Source organism: Symphalangus syndactylus, chromosome 20 (genome assembly GCF_028878055.3).
Source record: "Symphalangus syndactylus isolate Jambi chromosome 20, NHGRI_mSymSyn1-v2.1_pri, whole genome shotgun sequence".
Classification (NCBI taxonomy): Eukaryota; Metazoa; Chordata; class Mammalia; order Primates; family Hylobatidae; genus Symphalangus; species Symphalangus syndactylus.
The window spans coordinates 39,218,661-39,228,054 of record NC_072442.2 but is presented as its reverse complement, the minus strand read 5'-3'; the positions used below and the strand labels follow the sequence as shown (position 1 = coordinate 39,228,054).

At 54.7% G+C, this 9,394-nt stretch overlaps 1 long non-coding RNA gene across 1 annotated transcript; it reads left to right on the top strand.

Annotated features, from left to right (window-relative positions):
- Window positions 1-107: 107 nt before the first annotated feature.
- On the top strand, window positions 108-1,776 carry LOC129470296 (uncharacterized). Its single transcript, XR_008653198.2, has 2 exons — window positions 108-1,314; window positions 1,489-1,776. It is a non-coding gene; the product is annotated as an uncharacterized lncRNA (long non-coding RNA).
- Window positions 1,777-9,394: the final 7,618 nt, after the last annotated feature.

Here is a 9,394-nt window from a genome sequence, read left to right as displayed (position 1 = left end):
CCGCGCCGCCCCGCGCCACCCGCTCACGCGCCGCCCCCCCGGCCCCCCTGCCCGGCCGCGGCAGCCATGGCCGCGCGCCTCCGCTAGCTCGCTCGCTCCCGGCCCGCCCGCCGCCAGCCGCCGGGTAAAGTCTTAGGTTCAGGGAACAAAGCCTGGCTTGGTAGGGAGCTTTTCGCTCTTTCGCTCCGTGCTGCTTTGCCTGCTTTCTTTTTCGTTTTACGGCTCTGGGTCGTCGCTCACGAGCCCTCCCTCTGCCCGCCCTCCCGTCTCGGGCCCCGGGTCCCCGAGCCTCCAGCCCCCTCCGCCAAGTCTTCGTCTCTGGGTGGATTCTTTAGCCCCAGGGAAACTTGGGAGTGGATACCGGGGAAAGGGGTGCTAGGAGGAATGGGAGCGACGCGGGTCGTTCGCCCCCGCCCCACCCCGTGTCTGGGGGTCTTTTTGGATGGCCGCCCTCGGGCCGTTTCCTCGGTAGGCGCTCTCACACGCAGACATTTGTTCATTCAACAGATATTTATTAAACGCCCGTTGCCAGTCGCTGGGATCGAGTAGAGAGCAAAACATATTCCTGCCCTCGGGGAGCTTCCTGTCGGGTTCACAGACACACACGCACGCACAGAGACTCAGAGCCCCAGAGACACACACCGAGGCACCCACAGACACGAGCTATCTCCCAGCTTCAGTCACACCACTGACCCTCCCAGAGACACGAACCTCCGCTCCAGCCCTGCGGGTGCGCTTAGAGACCCACGAGGGTTAGAGACCCGCAACCACGAGGTGCTCACGAACACCAGTTACACTTGACCTCTAGGCACGCACACAGACACACAAGGTAACTCACACGCAGCACTCCAGAGAACTAAAGTCCCTGCAGTTGGGTCTGGGGGAGAAGTGAGGGGCGTCGGCCCAAAGTCTTCTTCCCAAGACCTGTGTGGGCAAGCGGGGAGGTGAGATCTGACCCCCAAAAACTTCCTAAAGGGGAGACTTTCGTGGGGACTAAAGGTCACCCGCCCCCCACAGCGGGAGTTCGGGTGGCGTAGGGGAGAAGGCAGCCCTGGGGGCTTCAACGACACTTCAAAGACCTCGCGGCCGGGAACGCTTCCTGCGGGGGAGGGGCAAACAGAGAGGAGATGGGAAGACGGGCCGGGGAACTGGGGGTGGAGGAGGCCGCCTCCCCTTCGGCGCACTGCCCCCTGGCAGACTCTTCCGCCGGGTCCGCCTCCTTTTCACCAGCACCTGTTCAACCGGAACATCAAGGGCCTGGAGCCCGCCGCGGCCCCCCGTCGGCTTTTTAGTACCTTTCATCCGGGAAGGGAGGTGAATCCCCGCCCAGGAGGGGGGAGTAGGGCGGGGGAGAACTTGTCCTTGACCTGGTCTTTGGCGTCAGGGATTTACTCCCTTAATCCCGGAGAGGCGGGAGTTTGGGGAGGTCCGGGAAGCTGAGTTCTGGGCTGCAGCCCCACACCCCCCCGCCCGCTCCGGTGGACACAGGGAATCTCGGAGGGCTGCCGGGACGAAGAGGCTACATCTACACAGGGCGGTGTAGGGGAAGCCCGCCTCTTCGACCTCCGTGTCTGGGAGTAGGGGCCGAGAGCCAGATTATTGCGATAACCGGAATCCCGGCGAGGACGGCCGCGCTCCGATTCCTTGGTCAAATTTGTGAATTTCGCTAACAGTTAAAGTTAAACAAGACAGAGGAGAAACTGCACTTAGGGGTTTCTAACGAATTACCTTTACTAGCAAGAATAAAACTGCAAGAAAAATGTCAGTCCTAAATCATGTACGAGTTTCAGAATATTTGAATATTTCCTTTTGGGGCCCACCGCTGCCAAGGTGGCCGCAGTTTCGGGTTTCGCCGGACAGGGCTCACTAAAAGGTGCCTACGCCCCAGGGGTGGACGACCTGGAGATAGGGGCCCGGAAGCCTTTGTCTCAGGTCACCCTGCGCCGGGTTTGTCGCCTAAGTTTATGGGATGGACGGGAGACAACACTTGAAAGTTTAGCGTTTTGGGAAAGTTGTTTCGTTTAATCCTCCCCACACCCTTTTGGGGTGGGTGTTCATATCTCCCATTTTGTGGATGGAGCAACTGAGGTTTCGATGGGAAAAAGTGACTCGCCCAAAGTCACTCAGCCTGAAATCGGCAGAGTCGGGACTTGAACCCAGTCTGTGCCTCGCTACGACAGGGGTTCCGCTACCACGCGTTGGTCGAGTGCGGGTGCGGAGCTGGGATGTCCGAGCCTCCTCTACCAGCCCATCCGCAAATGTTCCCTGCGAGGTCTGGAGAAACCCGGTGCCCCGCGGGCTGGGCTGGATTCGTGGCGGGTACCCAGAGTCGAGCTGTCAAGTTCAATCTCAAGCTTCCAACATATATTTTCCTGAGCGCCCACTATGTGCCGATCCGTAAAAAACGAGCAAGAGCAGGAACCAGCCAACAAGTGGTTCAAGTTCATCGCGCTCTCCCCGGAGTAACTGAACACTGCTTTGGGGTGTCACGCAGACCCTGGCGGTGCGACTTTCGGCGAGTGACTTCACCTCTCCGAAATCCGGCTTGTCCCTCTGTAAATGGGGCATCAGTACCCCCGGGCAGGGGCTGTAGTGAACACCGAACGAAAATCCTTTTGTAAAGCGTGAAGGCACACAGTAGGTGCTCAATCCCTGCTCGTGCCCTCTCCACCGCCCTATGCGTGCCAGAGCCGCGCGCTCCCGCTCCTGCTTCCCGCTTCCCGCACCTTCTCCCGTCTCGCGCGTCCCGCGGCGAAGGGACTGGGGCAGAGACGACCAAACAGAAAATTATTTCCGCCCGCTCGCCCCGCCCCGCCCGTCCCCGGAGCCAGAAGGGGATTGTGGGGCCGCCGCGGCCGCCGCCGGAGCCGAGCGGGGCGGAAGCGCGCGTCGCGCTGCTGCTCGGGCCCGACCGCGCCGGCCCGCACCTCCCGGCCCGGAGCTGCGGGCTGCGGTCAGGGCGGTCCCGGGGCCCGAGGCGGCTGCCGCCGGGCAAGTTTCCGCGAAGCCTGGCTCGCCAGTTCCGGGAACCAAGCGGGGGAGGCTGGAGGGCGTTGAGGTTTCGTTTCTGCCAGCCGACTAGGCGCTTGGTTTCGCAGGTGCCAGGGGTCGGGGGTGCGACCTCTCCCTTTGGGCCATTAGACAGACCCGGGCTCGGGGAAGAGGCTGCGCCGACGCCCGAGGGTTTGCGTTTCCTTTGCGTCTCGTTTGCACACCGTTTTCTCCCCCAAAAGCAAAGCTTCTGACCTTCTGGGGGTTCGAAGAGGTTAAGTCACTTTCCCCCAGGTAATCCAGCCAGCGAAAGGCTTCAGCTGGGAGAGCTTCCCGCCTGGGCGGGGACCCGCTAGAGTCAGGCAGACCTAAGTTCGAGTCCCAGCCCTGCCACTTTCTTGCTTTGACCATGGATTAGTAGTGACTTATCTGGGACCCTCCGTTTCCCCATCGCAGACTAGTACCAACCTCAGGGCCGATGTGAGCAGTGACGATGTCAAGTGCCTGGCACAAAGAAGGGTGATTTCCCCATTAAAGGGTACGACTTAGAGGTGATCAATCTAGTAGGCCTGCGTGGCTTAGGAGGGTGGGTGTACAGTTTGTTTCCTAAGTCAGACACCCTGTGCAAGATGGAGGGAGGCTCTGTTTCAGGAGGAACTGGTGGGAGTGAGGGGATTTCCCTGACATTAGGAAGTCAGCAGTCATGATTATTGTAAATAGTGACTCTGCATATGTGGGAGTTTGGGCTTCTCAGGTCTTTCTGCAGGAAGAGCACAGTACTCAATATCAAATCTTGCCCTCTGTGGTTAGCTAGCAGCCTCAGTTTGCCAATCTCTAATATGGTGATAGTTGGATCCCCCTGCCTCCAGTCTACAGGATTTTGGTAACTCCACCTGGCCAAGGTCCCAGCAAGTGCTTTAAGAGCTGTGAGTGAGCCCAGGTAGTTCCCTGACCATGTTAGGGCATCAGGGACCTCCTTTGGGGAGATAGAATGGGTAGGAAGGGAAGAAGTTCATGGGATGAGATAGCATCTGCCCAGACTTTTTCCAGAGCTACATGGACTGTAGCCCCAGCCCTGCCCCTAAGCAGCAGTGTGACCTTGGGCAAAGCAGTTACCCTCTCTGGTATTTGGTCAGGTGACCAGATCTTGAAAGTCCCCTTGGTGGTAACATTCTGTAAGTTGATGACTCCGCTCCTGGGGAAATTTCCAGGGTAAGCGATGACAGATGACTAGCACATTTGCCCTGCTGTGTTCCACTTTACCAGTTCCTCTTACAGCCTAATCTTTTTTTTTTTTTTTTTTTTTTGAGACAGAGTCTTGCTGTGTCACCCAGGCTGGACTGCAGTGATGTGATCTTGGCCCGCTGCAACCTCCACCTCCTGGGTTCAAGCGATTCTTCTGCCTCAGCCTCCCGAGTAGCTGGGACCACAGGCGCGTGCCATAACACATGGGTAATTTTTTGTGTTTTTAGTAGAGACGGGATTTCACCGTGTTAGCCAGGATGGTCTTGATCTCCTGACCTCATGATCCCCCTGCTTGAGCCTCCCAAAATGCTGGGATTACAGGTGTGAGCCACTGCGCCTGGCCTTACAGCCTAATCTCCATCCCTCCCCTTATAGTTACCATCAGGACAGAAGTTGAAAAAGTTTAATTATTCGTTCTTTCAGCAGATACTCACTGAATCATCATGGGCTGGCCATGGGAGATACACAGATAGCACCTGGGGATGACAGACATAGGAAAGTATTAACAGATACATGGAGATACATGGTAGGTACACAGATAGCTAGTGGGGGTGACAGACATAGGGAATTATTAACTTCAGGATGAAAAGGGCTATGACAGTGCTATGAATGGTGCCGATACTGCAGGGAGGAAGTAACTGAGTTTATGGGGTCAGGGAAGGCCTGAACTGGGACCAAGTGGGTGAGGCAGCGTTTGCAGGCAATTAAGGGGCAGAAGAGCATTCCAGGCAGGAGGAACAGCATGTTCAAAGGCGCAGAGGCAGCCGGGCATGGTGGCTCACGCCTGTAACCCCAGCACTTTGGGAGGCTGAGGCGGGTGGATCATGAGGTCAGGAGTTCAAGACTAGCCTGGCCAAGATGGTGAAACCCCGTCTCTACTAAAAATACAAAAATTAGCTGGGCATGGTGGCAGGTGCCTGTAATCCCAGCTACTCGGGAGGCTGAGGCAGAGAATTGCTTGAACCTGGGAGGCAAAGGTTGTAGTGACCCAAGATCGCGCCACTGCACTCCCTGGATGACAAGAGTGAAACTCTGTCTCAAGAAAAAAAAAATACAAAAATTAGCGGGGCGTGGTGGCGCATGCCTGTAATTCCAGCTACTCGAGAATCTCCTGAGGCAGGAGAATCGCTTGAACCCAGGAGGCGGAGGTTGCAGCGAGCTGAGATCACACCACTGCACTCTAGCCTGGGTGACAGAGTGAGACTCCATCTCAAAAAAAAAAAAAAAAGGTGGGATGTTAAGAAGGATGTTCAGATGAACCCCATCCACCGAATCCATCCCCTAGGCTGTACCTCTGGGAGTCCTCCCCTCAGTCTTGCCTGGTGCAGCCTAGGGTATTTGGTGGACGGGGCCGTCTGTACACTGAATAGTAGAACCCAGGAGCGGGGCAGGGTGATGGACCTGGTAACAAACTGCTTTGGACATGCTGACCTTGGGTGCCTATGGCAGTAGGCAGTTGACTGTTTGTGTCTGGATCAGCAGAGAGGGTGACAGGGAGAGCCGGATGTCCTGAGCAGCAGGAGAGTTTATGTTATAGAAGTCAAGGACATTTAAGGAGGAGGCAGTGCTAGGGTCACATACCACTGAGAGGTCGAGGGAAGGAAGGGTTCTACAAGGAGGAGGTCCCTGGTGACCTCAGCCTGGAAGGTTCCAGGCACTGGTGGTGGTGGACGCTGACCGCAGTGGGCCAAACGTGAATTGGGAGGGGAGAAGGGAGGAAATCATGAATTGGGAGGGGAGAAGGGAGGAAATCATGGATTGGGAGGAAAGGGAGGAAATAGTGGAGAATAGCACTAGGGGGATGGGAGGATCAGGAGGCAAGGAACTTGGAGGCAAGGATGGACACCTATGATGATGATGATGTTGATGACAATAGCAACGATAACAGCAACAGCTCCTATTGGATGAGAGTTTATTATGTGCCAAGCAATGTACTAAGCATGTAATATACTCCCTGCAACAGGACTGAGATAGGTTCTATTCTTGTTCCCATTCTCCAGAGCTACTCTAGCCCCAGCCCTGCCCCTAAGCAGCAGTGTGACCTTGGGCAAAGCAGTTACCCTCTCTGGTATTTGGTCAGGTGACCAGATCTTGAAAGTCCCCTTGGTGTTAACATTCTGTAGGTTGATGACTGTGCTTCTGTGGAAATTTCTAGGGTGAGGAAAGAGCAGTAGGTGCAAAAGTAGGATTTGCACCTCACTTTTTTTTTTTTTTGAGACAGAGTTTCACTCTTGTTGCCCAGGCTGGAGTGCAATGGTGTGATCTCGGCTCGCTGCAACCTCCACTTCCCGGGTTCAAGCGATTCTCCTGCCTCAACCTCCTGAGTAGTTGGGATTACAGGCATGCACCACCATGCCTGGCTAATTTTGTATTTTTAGTAGAGACAGGGTTTCTCCATGTTGGTCAGACTGGTCTCAAACTCCCGACCTCAGGTGATCTGCCCTCCTCGGCCTCCCAAAGTGCTGGGATTACAGGCATGAGCCACCGCACCCTGGGATTACAGGCATGAGCCATCGCGCCGGCCCCAGCTAATTTTTTTTTTTTTTTTTTTTTTTAGTAGAGATGGGGTTTCACTATGTTGGACACCCTGGTCTTGAACTCCTAACCTTGTGATCTGCCCACCTTGGCCTCCCAAAGTGCTGGAACTACAGGCATAAACCATCGCGCCTGGCCTGGGCTGATCTTGACTCAGGTCAGGGAATCCTCCTGCCCCAGCCTCCCAAAGTGCTAGGATTACAGGTGTAAGCCACCATGCCCTGCTAGCACCCCACTTTTAACTAGATGTCCATGGAGTTGGTCTAAATTATCATTCAGGGAGGTGTTCTGGGGCTAATTCAGAACTCATGTTTCCCTGCTCCCCAAGACTCTCCCTATCTGTGTGATACTACTGTCAATCCACTGTCATCTATGTAATCAGTTACCATTTGTTGACCCCCGACTATGTGCCAGATAATGGGCCAGGCACTGATGCTGCAGGAAGGGTAAGAGCAGTTCTGGTCCTGCAGGTGCTTGGGGTTGAGGGGAAGGCCGCTGGACAGGCAATACAATATGCCTTATATTCGGGGATGGACCACCTGCAGAGGGAGTCTACCATGTTTAGAGGGTACAAATGTTTGGTGGGGGAGGAAGGGAAGATGAGAGAAGACAGGAGGAAGGGGATCAGGACACCTCACACATGGCCCAGGCTTGATCCCAGGAGGATGAAGTCCCATGGAAGATGCTGAGCAGCTGCACATGTGGTGACTTTTGCTGTGGCCACAGCAGAGTGGGCAGTTAGAGGGGTTAGAATGAAAAATGGAGCCGCTTTTGAAATTACTGCAAGTGCTTGAAGGGAAGCTCTGTAGGGCACTGATTTTTATGTGTTGTGTTCGAGCATCGGGATCAGTGTCTGGCACAGAGTAGGTGCTCAGCTAATACTTATTGAATGAATGAATGCTTGAGCCTCTTTGGGAATGTCCGTGAGGATGGAAAAGGGGGAGTTTTAGAGGGTGAAATCAAGAGAAGGGGATAATTGACAATCGGTGGTCATGGAGTGAGAGGGTGACTCCCGGGTTTCTGCCTGAAGCTGGAATCCTGAGGAAAGGAGGAAGAGCAGGGCTGGCAAAGGGCTGATGAGTTCAGTTTGGGGCTTGCTGAGCCTGAGGTCCAGTGGACTCTGACAGAAGGGGGTTGAGTATACATATCATATTAAAAATTGTAAACCCCTTCTGAAGCATATGTCATATATCCTGTGTCTACCTCTTCTGCCATATCCTTGATACTCTGAAAAAAATATTCAGAGGTATCTTTGAGCATTGTCAGCAATAGATGGTAACTGAAGCCCTGGAGCAGGTGAGATCATGACAGGAGGCTGTGCAGGTGCAGAGCAGAAAGCAGAAGGCCAGGTCCAGCGGCCCAGGGAATGCCGGCACTAAAGAGGTGTCAGAGGGAGAGGAGCCGGGCTGGGAGCATGAGAAGGAGTATCCAGACATGGAGGGAGAGCCTGAAACTCTCCCTCCATCACTGGATACAAACAAGTGGGGTCCTAGCAACCTGAGAGAAGACAGAAAGGAGAGAAGGAGCATCCCTGCAGGGCAGGTGTCTCAGAGACAGGTAACCGATCCAGAATGGTGAAGGGGAATATAGCCCATCTTTCCTAGGGGCTGGGCTGTGAGGACAGCAGGGGAGATGGATGCAAGGTCAGAGGAAGGGTGGCATGAGTTTTTTTTAGGGGGAACAGTCTCAGGAGTGATAGCTTGCATGGACAAGAGGAGGCGCTCTGCCGTGCCAGAGAGAAGGGAGGAAGCAAAGCATGTGGACAGATGGGCATGTGTGTATGTGTGAGATGAGTGTGTGTGTGTGTGTGTGTAGGATTTTTCTGCTTGATAGACTGTTATTTTATCTTTAAAAACAATTTTTTAGGCTGGATGCGGTGAATCACGCCTGTAATCCCAGCACTTTGGGAGGCCGAGGCAGGTGGATCACGAGGTCAGGAGTTCGAGACCAGCCTGGCCAAGATGGTGAAACCCCATCTCTACTAAAAATACAAAAATTAGTCGGGTGTGGTGGCACATGCCTGTAGTCCCAGCTACTTGGGAGGCTGAGGCAGGAGAATCGCTTGAACCCGGGAGGTGGAGGTTGCAGTGAGCTGAGATCATGCCATTGCCTGGGTGACAAGAGCAAGACTCCGTCTCAAAAAAAAAAACAAAAAACAAAAAACAAACAAAAAAAAAACATGCTTAGCCAGGACACGTCTGAGTTTCAGGTCCCTGGTGTAGGGGAAGTGCTCTGTAGCCTCAAAGCACAAATGTGGGGCACATTACACAGGCTGCCCAGTGGGAACTGTGTGCCCTGGTGGAGGAGGGGAATCAAAGGACAGAAAGGGAGTGGGAAGGAAGAACAGTGATCACAGAGGGGCCACACAACCCCAACTTTCTTAGTGGCCCCACCTGCCTCTGCTCTCAGGCTGGTTCCTTGGTGGCCCTGTAGATTCTGGGCCTGTGAGTGAACCATCCCCTCTTCCACCTGGAATGCCTCCCAGCCCTGCTCTAGTCTCACTTCTTCCAAGGGGGCCTCTCAGACCCACCCTCTTTTTTTTTTTTTTAAGACGGAGTCTTGCTCTGTCTCCCAGGCTGGAGTGCGGTGACGAGATCTCAGCTCACTGCAACCTCCGCCTCCC